A 14,363-nucleotide genomic window follows, 5' to 3' on the forward strand; every position below is an offset into this window, starting at 1 on the left:
GACAGATGATAGACAGACAGACAACATATAGATAGACAGACGATAGATAGACAGACAAACGATAGATAGACAGACAGACAGATGATAGACAGACAGACATGATCGACAGACGATATATAGATAGATAGACAGACAGATGATAGACAGACAGACAGACAGACAGATGATAGACAGACAGATGATAGACAGACAGACAGATAGACAGACAGACAGACAGACATGATAGATAGACAGACAGACAGACGATATATAGATAGATAGGCAGACAGATGATAGACAGACAGACGATAGATAGACAGACAGATGATAGACAGACAAACGAAAGATAGACAGACAGATGATATATAGATAGTTAGACAGACAGATGATAGACAGACAGACAGATAGACAGACAGACAGATGATATATAGATAGATAGGCAGACGGATGATAGACAGACGATAGATAGACAGACAGATGATAGATAGACAGACAGATGATAGACAGACGATATATAGATAGACAGATAGATGATAGACAGACAGACAGATGATATATAGATAGATAGGCAGACGGATGATAGACAGATGATAGATAGACAGACAGACGATAGATAGACAGACAGATGATAGACAGACGATATATAGATAGACAGATAGATGATAGACAGACAGACGATAGATAGACAGACAGATGATAGACAGACAAATGATAGATAGACAGACAGACAGATGATAGACAGACAGACGATAGATAGACAGACAGATGATAGACAGACAGACGATAGATAGACAGACAGATGATAGATAGACAGACAGATGATAGACTGACAGACAATATATAGATAGACAGACGATTGATAGACAGACAGACAAACGATAGATAGACAGACAGATGATAGACAGACAGACATGATCGACAGACGATATATAGATAGATAGACAGACAGACATGATAGACAGACGATATATAGATAGATAGACAGACACATGATAGACAGACAGACAGATAGACAGACATGATAGACAGACAGACAGACGATATATAGATAGGCAGACAGATGATAGACAGACGATAGATTGACAGACAGACGATAGATAGATAGATAGATAGACAGACAGATGATAGAAGACAGACGATATATAGATAGACAGACAGATGATAGACAGACAAACGATAGACAAACGATAGACAGATGATAGACAGACATGATAGACAGACGATATATTGATAGATAGGCAGACAGATGATAGACAGACAAACGATAGATAGACAGACAGATGATAGACAGACAGATGATAGATAGACAGACAGATGATAGATAGATAGACAGACAGATGATAGATAGACAGACAGATGATAGACAGACAAACGATAGATAGACAGACAGACAGATGATAGACATACAGACAATAGACAGACAGACGATATATAGACAGACAGATGATAGACAGACAGACGATAGATAGACAGACGATAGATAGACAGACAAACGATAGATAGACAGACAAACAGATGATAGACAGACAGACATGATCGACAGACGATATATAGATAGATAGACAGACAGATGATAGACAGACAGACAGATGATAGACAGACAGACAGATAGACAGACAGACAGACATGATAGATAGACAGACAGACAGACAGACGATATATAGATAGATAGGCAGACAGATGATAGACAGACAGACGATAGATAGACAGACAGATGATAGACAGATGATATAAAGATAGATAGACAGACAGATGATAGACAGACAGACAGATAGACAGACAGACAGACAGACGATATATAGATAGATAGGCAGACGGATGATAGACAGACGATAGATAGACAGACAGATGATAGATAGACAGACAGATGATAGACAGAGAGACGATAGATAGACAGACAGATGATAGATAGACAGACTATATATAGATAGACAGACAGATGATAGACAGACAAACGATAGACAGATGATAGACAGACAGACAAACGAAAGATAGACAGAGAGATGATAGACAGACAGATGAAAGACAGACAGACAGACAGACAGACAGACAGACAGATAGATAGATAGATAGATAGATAGATAGATAGATAGATAGATAGATAGATAGATAGATAGATAGATAGATAGATAGATAGATAGATAGATAGATAGATAGATAGATAGATAGATAGATAGATAGATAGATAGATAGATAGATAGATAGATAGATAGATAGATAGATAGATAGATAGATAGATAGATAGATAGATAGATAGATAGATAGATAGATAGATAGATAGATAGATAGATCCTGTTTTTATAGGCTATAACTAATACAGCTATGACAGTCAGCAATACCAGGCTTTACCCAGCAGGAGGCGCTGTGACATTGTGAAAACAGAAGCCCTGAGAGACACTCAGAGGACCAAGAGGGCTCTGAGCTAGAGTGGGCATCTCATATTCAGTTTAATCACTGATTTAATAACTGGGCCAATTATTCCATTACAGTCAAGTCCTGTGTTCAGAGTTCAGACATAATTTTATGAATGTTCCAGATTAACATATAAAGATATTGTGTGGCAAAATCAGGTCAGCCCTGCTGTCAGTGAAATTATTTTTAATTATTTCAGTTTGAACAATTGGGCCTGATACCATTTTTAAGAAGTGACAGAAAGAGACAAATAGCAGTGACATTTAAGAGGCAATAATGTCACCATCCCCATCACCTGTCCCTCCGGTGCATAATTGCACAATAATTCATGATTAAAATATATGAATCAAAGGTGCTGGGACAAAAGCACAATACAGTGGCCCCTTGGGGTTGAATGAGGAAATCAATGAAGTGCTCATCTGCCCAATTCAACCGTCCCACTGGCTTTGTCATGAATAGCCGGCAGACGCATGTCAAGTGACGGACGGAACGTGCCATCTGCTGCCCTTGATAGCGTTTTGTACGGCAGAGAAACATTGCTTATTTTATTTTATTTTGCTGCTAAGTGTCACACCAGAGAAAGCATTGATGAATTACAGAGAATAACACAACATCATTAGGACAGAACGCTTCCTAATGTGAAGTGACTGATATATTAACAATGCTTTGCAGCCTGGATGGTAATGTGATTTTCCTCTGGGACATTTTGGAACCACACATCCCCCCTGCTATTCAACAAAGATTTCCTTAATAATGTTTATGGCTATATTAATCTGTCAGGCCCATGATCCTCTGTTTTTGTCATGTTTGTCACTTTTTATCACTATTCCAAAAATGCAATGCTTTAATATTCCTAGGCAAAGTCACAAATATGTGCTTGCTTAAAGGGATAGTTCACCCAAAAATGAAAATTCTAGCATCATTTACTTCCAAACTTGAATATGCTGAACACAAAAGAAGATATTTTGAAGAATGTCAGTATCTAAACAGTTGATATGCCCCATTTAGACTTTTTTTTTAAAAATACTATGGAAGTCAATGTGGGCCCATCAACTGTTTGGTTAACCATTTTGTTAAAAAATCCTTCTTTTGTGTTCAGCATATTCAACTTTGGAACAACTTGAGGGTAAGTAAATGATGACATCATTTACTTTTTTGGATGGACTATCCCTTTAAGGTTTGAACAAACCCCAAACACTAAATACTGCACTTTGATTGGCAACCCACACCATCTGTTCTACAGACAATAAAACCTCAAAAATGTGTGGAGAAGTAATATGATGATACACGATTGAAAGAGCCCACATAAAAAATACCATAGTATATTATAGTACAATTACTCTAGTAAATACTATAGTGTTTTGAGCCACACTATAGTAAATATACTACAGTAAATTAACAAAGTGTAGTACATACTATAATATAGTACAATGCCCCCCCTCCACCAAACTTTACACTTGGCACAATGCAGTCAGGCAAGACCCGTTCTCCTGGCAACCGCCAAACCCAGACTCGTCCATCGGATTGCCAGACAGAGAAGCGTGATTGGTCACTCCAGAGAACACGTCTCCACTGCTCTAGAGTCCAATGGCGGCGTGCTTTACCCCACTGCATCCCAAGCTTTGCATTGCACTTGGTGATGTCACAAACATGTAAAGTTTTGGTACAATTTACTGTAGTATCCTTACTATAGTATGGTTCAAAAACACTATAGTATTTACTAGAGTCATTTTACTATAATATACTATAATATTCTTTCATGTGGGAGAGACCTGGACATGCAGACGCTTCTATGAACATTTGTGAAAGAATGGGTCGCTCTCAGGAGCTCAGTGAACTCAAGAGTGGTACCGTGATGGGTTGCCACCGGTGCAATAAGTCCATTCGTGAAATTTTCTCACTACTAAATATTCCACGCTCAACTGTTAGTGGTGTTATAACAAAGTGGAAGCAATTGGGAACAACAGCAACTCAGCCATGAAGTGATAGGCCACGTAAAATCACAGAGCGGGGTCAGCGCATGCAGTTTCACAGTGAGCAAAAGTCAATAGCTACAGACCTCCAAACTTCGTGTGGCCTTCAGATCAGCTCAAGAACAGTGTGTAGAGCTTCATGGAATGGGTTTCCATGGCCGAGCAGCTCATCCAAGCCTTACATCACCAAGTGCAATGCAAAGCGTGGGATGCAGTGGGGTAAAGCACGCCACCACTGGACTCTAGAGCAGTGGAGACGTGTTCTCTGGAGTGTCCAATCACGCTTCTCTGTCTGGTAATCCGATGGACGAGTCTGGGTTTGACGGTTGCCAGGAGAACGGTACTTGCCTGACTGCATTGTGCCAAGTGTAAAGTTTGGTGGAGGGGGGGTTATGGTGTGGGGTTGTTTTTCAGCGGTTGGGCTTGGCCTCTTAGTTCCAGTGAAATAACTCTTAATGCTTCAGCATACCAAGACATTTTAGACATTTCATGCTCCCAACTTTGTGGGAACAGTTTGGGGATGACCCCTTCCTGTTCCAACATGACTGCACACCAGTGCACAAAGCGTCGGTCCATAAAGACATGGATGAGCGAGTTTGGTGTAGAGGAACTTGACTGGCCTGCACAGAGTTCTGACCTCAACCCGATACTCACCTTTGGGATGAATTAGAGCGGAGAATGGCCAGGCCTTCTTGTCCAACATCAGTGCCTGACCACACAAATGCGCTTCAAGAAGAATGGTCAAAAATTCCCAAAATGTATGGAAAGCCTTCCCAGAAGAGTTGAAGCTGTTATAGCTGCAAAGGGTGGGCCAACTCCATATTAAACCCTACTGATTAAGAATGGGATGTCATTAAAGTTCATGTGCATGTAAAGGCAGGCGTCTCAAAACTTGAGAGGCTTTTCGACTTGGGCCAGTAAGCAACAACCCTAGTTACCACATGGCAACGCCCTAGCAACCACTCATTGTGATGGCAAGTTTTGAATGGGTAAGCAAGCACCACATCATAGGCTATAAAGTCAGTGTTTGGTATTGACAACTATTTAATACCAATATTAATACCAACTTCCTGTTCGTACAGCAGCTTACATACAGTATTCTAGCCACTACAGTAGGAACAAACACCCAATGAGAAATATTTTTTATGTTCACACAATGGCCGCCAATATCACTTTGGAGAGTGAATTAACGCTGGCTTGTTAGTTCATTTGTCAACAGACAGCGGCTTTGCCTTTTTATTGAGTTTATGTGCACCATTTTGAGCACAAAACTGTTGGTAGCAGCCCGAACAGTGACTGAATCTAAAACCCAGATAATGAGGGTTTTATGATGCTGACGCAGTTTATATATCTGCCCAGTCCAAATATCCACACTTTTTTGCGGTCTTTGCTCTTACTTGTCTACTTGCATGGCGTATTTCCTGTATTTGGCCCAAGTGTTCAAGTAGGTGTGAAGACTGTATACAAGGGCCATAGGAAGGGAATTCTGAGTCACCTGAAAAAAAACCCACTTATGTGGGCCCCCACCGCCCACCACTCATATCAAATATTGTATAAGATATGAATATCATATAAGTATTGCTTTCGCATATTTTATATTCAAAGTTGATATAAATATTACATCAAAATGGCATCCCATCACATTGCCATCCCTACACTGACTGCACTAACCCGCCTTGATAAAGAACATTTTGATAGACTGATTAAGTCGTATCAACTGAAATTACATTCAATTTGTTTTATTATGCACTAATTTACATATTTTAAATTAATATAATTCTTATGTACTTATAATCGTTAACTGATAGTTGATAGAGACCCGTTTTCGATGGACTGTCATAACTATACAGAACACACTGATGTCTGTGCGAGCAGGTGCATGGACGTGTGCATGTTGACAGGCAGATAGGACAGCCTATCACTGCATCCGGACCGAATGCAATGATTGGACGAACATTGTTTAGCTCTGAGACTTCCCCAGAGACTATAGCCTATGTTATTTTTGAATATTCGACCACTTTTATAATTAATTGCTATCAGGATGTGAAGAGAGTTTCAACCAGTATAACAAAAAGTGTTTCTGAAAAACATTGCCTAACCTACCTTTATTAAATTAACTCTGTGTGAACTTATACTTACTTATAACCATATACACTCATAGGGGCCAGTCTCACAGAATGCATTTTTGCGATTAAAAGACGCAGGGCAAAAATGGTATAGGTCTGGATACACAGCATTCTAAAAACACATCGCTCAGGTTAAAAAAATTTCAACTTTGTGTTTTTCTCCATTACATTTGCCCTGCGTCTTATGGCAATGGAATTTGAATGGCACATTTCACTAGTGAAAATACACAGATATCAAGAATAATAGTTTTGACTAGTTGAAATTTAATTCTTGATATCAATACTTTGTATATCTGCAAGTGATGACGTCATTGTTGATATCAAAAATGGCCATTGTTACTAAGTAGAAATCTAATTCCTGATATAAAGAATGGTCATTTTTACTAGTGAAAAGTGAGTCGTTGACATCAAGACTGAATAAAAGTCAAAACGGCTTGCCATAGTGTCTCGCTTTTTTGCTGTGAAAATGTGGCCATATTCGTACAAACTTGTTCTTCCACTGAAACACCAGGGACCCACAGTACATCCAGACAGACCATTTCATGTCATCCTCTGGTCATTCACTGAGTGGTCTTTCCACAATGTGTCCAGACAGCTGGCGTCCATGAGTGAGATGTACTTACAGTAATGAGCGCTGCACTTCACCAGCAGTATTCGCTAATGATTTGACCCCACCTTTTTCATTTACTGAGATCCAGACTGCTGATGCTTTTTATTAAATCTTTATTTTGTAACAATCAGGTATGAGCAGAGATCATAAAAAGTGTTGTGTTCCCCCGTGGCTAAAGGCAGATGCTCATCCCGTGATGTGTTTCGCCCTCAGGTGGAAGTGAGGTTTGTCTACACTACACCACTTTGTGGACATCTTGTACGATAGACTATACAAAAGCCTTTTTGCTGTCAGGACATTGGCTCTACTTTTCTAAAACCGTTCCCATGGAAACAAGGCACAAGATGCACTTGAAAATAAACTGTTATGTTTCTGTTGCAAAACTGGTGGAAGCTCAATAGGCCCATCATCCTCAAGGGTTTATTTTGCGGTAACCAGTAGACTCACTGTACACTTAATACACACGGTCTTTGTTTCTATCGCTCATCCCAAACGTGAACGGTCTCTCCTGTCATGTGCACTCATGTGCTTCCAAGTGGTCTAGTTTCGGCTAGTCTGTTCTTTTTACCCATCCAGACAAAAGAAATCCCTCCCTTTCTGCTCCGCCGTGACCTCGCTGTCATCCCTTCCACACACCAGGTCTTTCTGTCCGTCATGTGGCACTAACACTATCAATAACCGTGTCAGTGGGGCAAGTCCCACAGGCTATGCTCAACCCCACCGCCCCGAACCCAAACCAGGCCCAGCGTGAAATTCAGAAGCCTGGGGGGAGGGATAGGTTGGGTGAAACAGCACGCGACACAGAATGGAGGCCCCCTGAAGAGACACTCTTTTGACCACCAGACCGCCCCGACCATTGACTTCCTCCTCAGCCAACTGTGCGTTCATCACACCATCTTTGCCTTTGTCAACATTCGATGGGGTAATCACTCCCCTCTTTTATGAAAACCAGACGCCATTTGTTGCACAGAACAAGCAACTGATTAGCAGGGCAAGCTAATAAAAACACAGCTAATTTAAAACATTCACCCAAACACATAAATCGTAAACGTTTCAATGCTTCTTGGCACATCAGGCCATAGAAACAAAAATCTAAAAAGTGTTGGGGACACATTCAGCTCAGCTCAACTTATTACAGTGGGGAGAACAAGTATTTGATACACAGTTTTCCTACTTTCAAAGCATGTAAGAAGTCTGTGATTTTTATCATAGGTACACTTCAACTGTGAGAGACAGAATCTAAAACAAAAATCCAGAAAATCACAATGTATGATTTTTAAATAATTAATTTGCATTTTATTGCAAGACATAAGTATTTGATCACCTACAAACCAGTAAGAATTCCGGCTCTCACAGACCTGTTAGTTTTTCTTTAAGAAGCCCTCCTCTTCTCCACTCATTACCTGTATTAACTGCACCTGCTTGAACTCGTTACCTGTATAAAAGACACCTGTCCACACACTCAATCAAACAGACTCCAACCTCTCCACAATGGCCAAGACCAGAGAGCTGTGTAAGGACATCAGGGATAAAATTGTAGACCTGCACAAGGCTGGGATAGGCTACAGGACAATAGGCAAGCAGCTTGGTGAGAAGGCAACAACTGTTGGCGCAATTATTAGAAAATGGAAGAAGTTGAAGATGACGGTCTATCTCCGTCGGTCTGGGGCACCATCCAATATCTCACCTCGTGGAGCATCAATGATCATGAGGAAGGTGAGGGATCAGCCCAGAACTACATGGCAGGACCTGGTCAATGACCTGAAGAGAGCTGGGACCACAGTCTCAAAGAAAACCATTAGTAACACACTACGCCGTCATGGATTAAAATCCTGCAGCACACGCAAGGTCCCCCTGCTCAAGCCAGCGCATGTCCAGGCCCGTCTGAAGTTTGCCAGTGACCATCTGGATGATCCAGAGGAGGAATGGGAGAAGGTCATGTGGTCTGATGAGACAAAAATAGAGCTTTTTGGTCTAAACTCCACTCGCCGTGTTTGGAGGAAGAAGAAGGATGAGTACAATCCCAAGAACACCATCCCAACCGTGAAGCATGGAGGTCTTTCTTTGAGGATGCTTTTCTGCAAAGGGGACAGGATGACTGCACCGTATTGAGGGGAGGATGGATGGGGCCATGTATCGCAAGCTCTTGACCAACAACCTCCTTCCCTCAGTTAAAGCATTGAAGAAGCACACAGCCAGGGCAACTAAGGAGTGGCTCCGTAAGAAGCATCTCAAGGTCCTGGAGTGGTCTAGCCAGTCTCCAGACCTGAACCCAATAGAAAATCTTTGGAGGAAGCTGAAAGTCTGTATTGCCCAGCGACAACCCCGAAACTTGAAGCATCAGGAGAAGGTCTGTATGGAGGAGTGGGCCAAAATCCCTGCTGCAGTGTGTGCAAACCTGGTTTAAGTTCTGCTTTTCTGATGTATCAAATACTTATGTCATGCAATAAAATGCAAATGAATTACTTAAAAATCATACAATGTGATTTTCTGGATTTTCTGGATTCCGTCACTCACAGTTGAAGTGTACCTATGATAAAAATTACAGACCTCTACATGCTTTGTAAGTGAGCAAACTTGCAAAATCGGCAGTGTATCAAATACTTGTTGGGTGGGGTTCTCCCCACTGTATGTGAATTTATATAGCACCACTAAAAACAACAATTGTTGACCAAGGTGCTGCACACTATATCAAATATCATCAACATTTAACACCATGTACAACATAAATGACAGAACACAGAACAGACCAGACATAGCACAAATCAACTACAATTAAAAGCCAAAGAAAAAAGATCTGAGTTTTGCTATAAACAGGTAGGCTGTTCCAAAGTTTCAGTGCAGCAAAAGCTCGATCTCCTCTCAATTTTAGTCTAGCCCGAGGAACATTTAACAGTCTCTGGTTATATGACCTAAGAGACTTTCCAGGATTGTAAATGGATAATAAATCTGAAATATATACAGGAGTTAATTCATTCAAGGATTTAAAAACCAGCAACGAAACTTTAAAATCGATTCTGTAACGAATTGGGAGCCATTATAAACCACATCAGCTTACCACATGAATATTAATTAGGGGCCATAACATTTGTCCAATAGTTCTTGCTGAAAGCCAGGTTGTTAAGTGGCCGCTAGATAGATTAGCACTTTATTAGTCCACTACCAAAGTGCTGGTGCAGAAATTTGTTATTTTATGCAACCAGCTATATTTTTTTCCCTTCACACAACAGCCCAAACTAAAAAATACAATATTTCTCAAAAAGTAGGTTGGTGATTGGGAGTTGTGACAAATATTTAGGCGGGGAAAACGCAAACTGAGCCTTTAGAATACAGGTGCTGGTCATATAATTAGAATATCATCAAAAAGTTGATTTATTTCACTAATTCCATTCAAAAACTGAAACTTGTATATTATATTCATTCATTACACACAGACTGATATATTTCAAATGTTTATTTCTTTTAATTTTGATGATTATAACTGACAACTAAGGAAAATCCCAAATTCAGTATCTCAGAAAATTTTAATATTACTTAAGACCAATACAAAGAAAGGATTTTTAGAAATCTTGGCCAACTGAAAAGTATGAACATGAAAAGTATGATCATGTCCAGCACTCAATACTTAGTTGGGGCTCCTTTTGCCTGAATTACTGCAGCAATGCGGCGTGGCATGGAGTCGATCAGTCTGTGGCACTGCTCAGGTGTTATGAGAGCCCAGGTTGCTCTGATAGTGGCCTTCAGCTCTTCTGCATTGTTGGGTCTGGCATATCGCATCTTCCTCTTCACAATACCCCATAGATTTTCAGGTCAGGCGAGTTTGCAGGCCAATTAAGAACAGGGATACCATGGTCCTTAAACCAGGTACTGGTTGCTTTGGCACTGTGCAGGTGCCAAGTCCTGTTGGAAAATGAAATCTGCATCTCCATAAAGTTGGTCAGCAGCAGGAAGCATGAAGTGCTCTTAAACGTCCTGGTATACGGCTGCGTTGACCTTGGACCTCAGGAAACACAGTGGACCAACACCAGCAGATGACATGGCACCCCAAACCATTACTGACTGTGGAAACTTTACACTGGACCTCAAGCAACGTGGATTGTGTGCCTCTCCTCTCTTCCTCCAGACTCCTCAGACTCTCCATGTCTTGCATACGTCTGTGCGTAGTGGTTCTTGAAGCACTGACTCCAGCTGCAGTCCACTCTTTGTGAATCTCCCCCACATTTTTGAATGGGTTTAGTTTCACAATCCTCTCCAGGGTGCGGTTATCCCTATTGCTTATACACTTTTTTCTACCACATCTTTTCCTTCCCTTCGCCTCTCTATTAATGTGCTTGGACCTAGAGCTCTGTGAACAGCCAGCCTCTTTTGCAATGACCTTTTGTGTCTTGCCCTCCTTGTGCAAGGTGTCGATGGTCATCTTTTAGACAACTGTCAAGTCAGCAGTCTTCCCCAGGATTGTGTAGCCTACAGAACCAGACTGAGAGACCATTTAAAGGCCTTTGCAGGTGTTTTGAGTTCATTCGTGATTAGAGTGTGGCACCAGGTGTCTTCAATATTGAACCTTTTCACAATATTCTAATTTTCTGATATACTGAATTTGGGATTTTCCTTGGTTGTCAGTTACAATCATCAAAATTAAAATAAATAAACATTTGAAATATATCAGTCTGTGTGTAATGAATAAATATAGTATACAAGTTTCACTTTTTGAATGGAATTAGTGAAATTCAACTTTTTGATGATATTCTAATTATTTGACCAGCACCTGTATACTCTGAAACTATTTAAAATATAGGTTTAAATGTAAATTCAAAATAAAGTGTGAAGTAAACTAAAGGTTTTAGCCATTTAATGCGTTAATTGCACTTAAAGGGATAGTTCACCCAAAAATGAAAATTCTGTCATCCTTTCCTCAAGTTGTTCCAAACCTGTATGAGTTTCTTTGTTCTACTGAACACTAAAGAAGATATTTTGAAGAATGTTTGTAACAAAGCAGATATGTGTATACTATGGTAGTCAATGTTACTATGGTAATCTGCTTGGTTACAAACATTCTTCAAAATATCTTCTTTTGTGTTCAGCAGAACAAAGTAACTCATACAGGTTTGGAACAACTTGAGGAAAGGATGACAGAATTTTCATTTTTGGGTGAACTATACCTTTAAATAAAAATGAATTAAATTAAATGAAAATGTTTTAGTTTAAATTTATATGAAATAGAATCAGCTGAACTTTTATGACAAACTTAAGTAGGACATAAGTATATTTAGAATTATCTTTAAATCTTTAAAATTATGGTAACACTTTACAATAAGGTCTCATTTGTTAACATTAGTTAACGAATTAGTTTGCCCATATAATCTTAAGATATTTAGGTTAAGCTTATTTGGCTTGCTGTCTACTGATGAGGGGCTTAATGAAGCAGTTTCAACTCGAGCTCTGATATACCCCCACAGTGACTAAATGATTATGTAGGGCAAGGTTCCTAAAATAAAGGTGGAGTTTGGGGAGGTGGAGGGATGCTGGAACATCTGAGACTGAGGAGAGGAAAGCAGCTGTTTATATACTCTGGCTGTTGGCTGTTAATTGGAAGATTAGATGGGCTCGCTCCTCCCGAAATTACGTTTGGAACTTCACTAAATATATTAACTAACAAACTAAAAATGGGACGGTAACACTTCATTCAACACTTCAGGCGCTGCATAATATCATTGTGCCACTGCACCCATGGTACGGCAGCAAAGTTCCTTGATTATTACTCAGGAATGAGAGTATAGTCCCTAGTAGCAACTTTTCATTTTCCGTCGGTCTTAGTACACGATGTAACTACAGAAAAGTTTTCAATAGGAAAAATATCGAAACTCTTTGGTCATTTTTGAGTAAGATGCTAACGGTCTAATCAGATTCAATGATCTATGCTAAGCTATGCTAAAAGTGCTACCGCCAGACACAGAGATCGGCTGAATGGATTCGAAAACGGTAAAACTCAACTGTTTAACTCTAGGGGAGTTGGAAAATTAGCCTATTTTCAAAAAAAGTGTTCCTTTAAATGTAATTTTTTTCTATTAAAATTTGTATATCATGTATTCAATTAAATATATTTGTAATTACACATTTGTAATGATGAAGTTTATTACTTTTAGTACACTTAAAATGTAATAGGCTACCGATAAACACACAACAGATCAAATTATTTGCTTTAGTATGTCAAAATAAGTGTACTTCTTTAAAAAACTACATAACTATGTTTTCAGTGGAGTATCAAGACCTTACACAATGAACCGTTATGTTTTTATTACCTTAGAATGAGCCATTTCTATCTACACAAACCGCGGGTCCCCTTACAGTGAAATCGCTATTTTGCGGCGTCATGTTTCTAAAGTAGCTCTAAACCATAGACTGTAAAAAAAATATGGACAACACAACTTAATTCGCTTCCGCTGAAGTAAAGTGAAGCCGTCGGAGGTCCGAATATGGCGCTGACATTCGGGACAGAGTCTGCGCAGTAGAGACATCGGGGCCAGAGTCTGCACAGTAGAGAGCAGGAAGTAGAGCCGCAATATCAAATGCCCGCCCACACTCTCGCAGATACAGAACAATTCATTATGTTAGTTTGAAATGAACAGTTATGGAAATGTAGAAATTAAATCTCCTCCCAAAAAAAGTCTGTTAGTGCCTCAGTGACGACTTCACTCAGAGAAGCCGTCATTCTCAGCTGTCAATCATGACGTCACACATTGTTATAGCATCAAATAACTAACTAAAACTAAACTTATTTAAAAAATGAACACTTGAAATTAAATCATCGTGATAAAAACTGCCTACAATGACAGAAACCAACTTTGTGAAAAAAATATTTGAAGTGTAATTTGATTGATTTAGTTTATCTCGCGTCCATTACAATACACGGAGGGGCGGGGGCAGTGTTAATTTTGACAGCAAATTTTGATTTAGTTTTAGTCATAGTCTTTTGACTAAAATGCCATTTAGTTTTAGTCATATTTTAGTCACCTGAATTGTTTTTAGTTTTAGTCTAGTTTTAGTCGACTAAATATCATAAGATTTTAGTCGACTAAATCTACTGTAGATTTAGTCTCCTAAAATCTAATGAGTTTAGTTAAACTGTAATATATTAAGCAGCTCCATTTAAATTTTGACATCATTTTGTTTTTGACATTAAAAATACACGAAAGAGAGCTCAATTCACTTTTTTGTTTGTTTTTTTAAAAACATCTATATAGTTTTTATAACTTTGTATTTCTT

The sequence above is a fragment of the Gobio gobio genome, assembly GCF_949357685.1.
Source record: "Gobio gobio genome assembly, chromosome: 19".
Lineage (NCBI taxonomy): Eukaryota > Metazoa > Chordata > Actinopteri > Cypriniformes > Gobionidae > Gobio > Gobio gobio.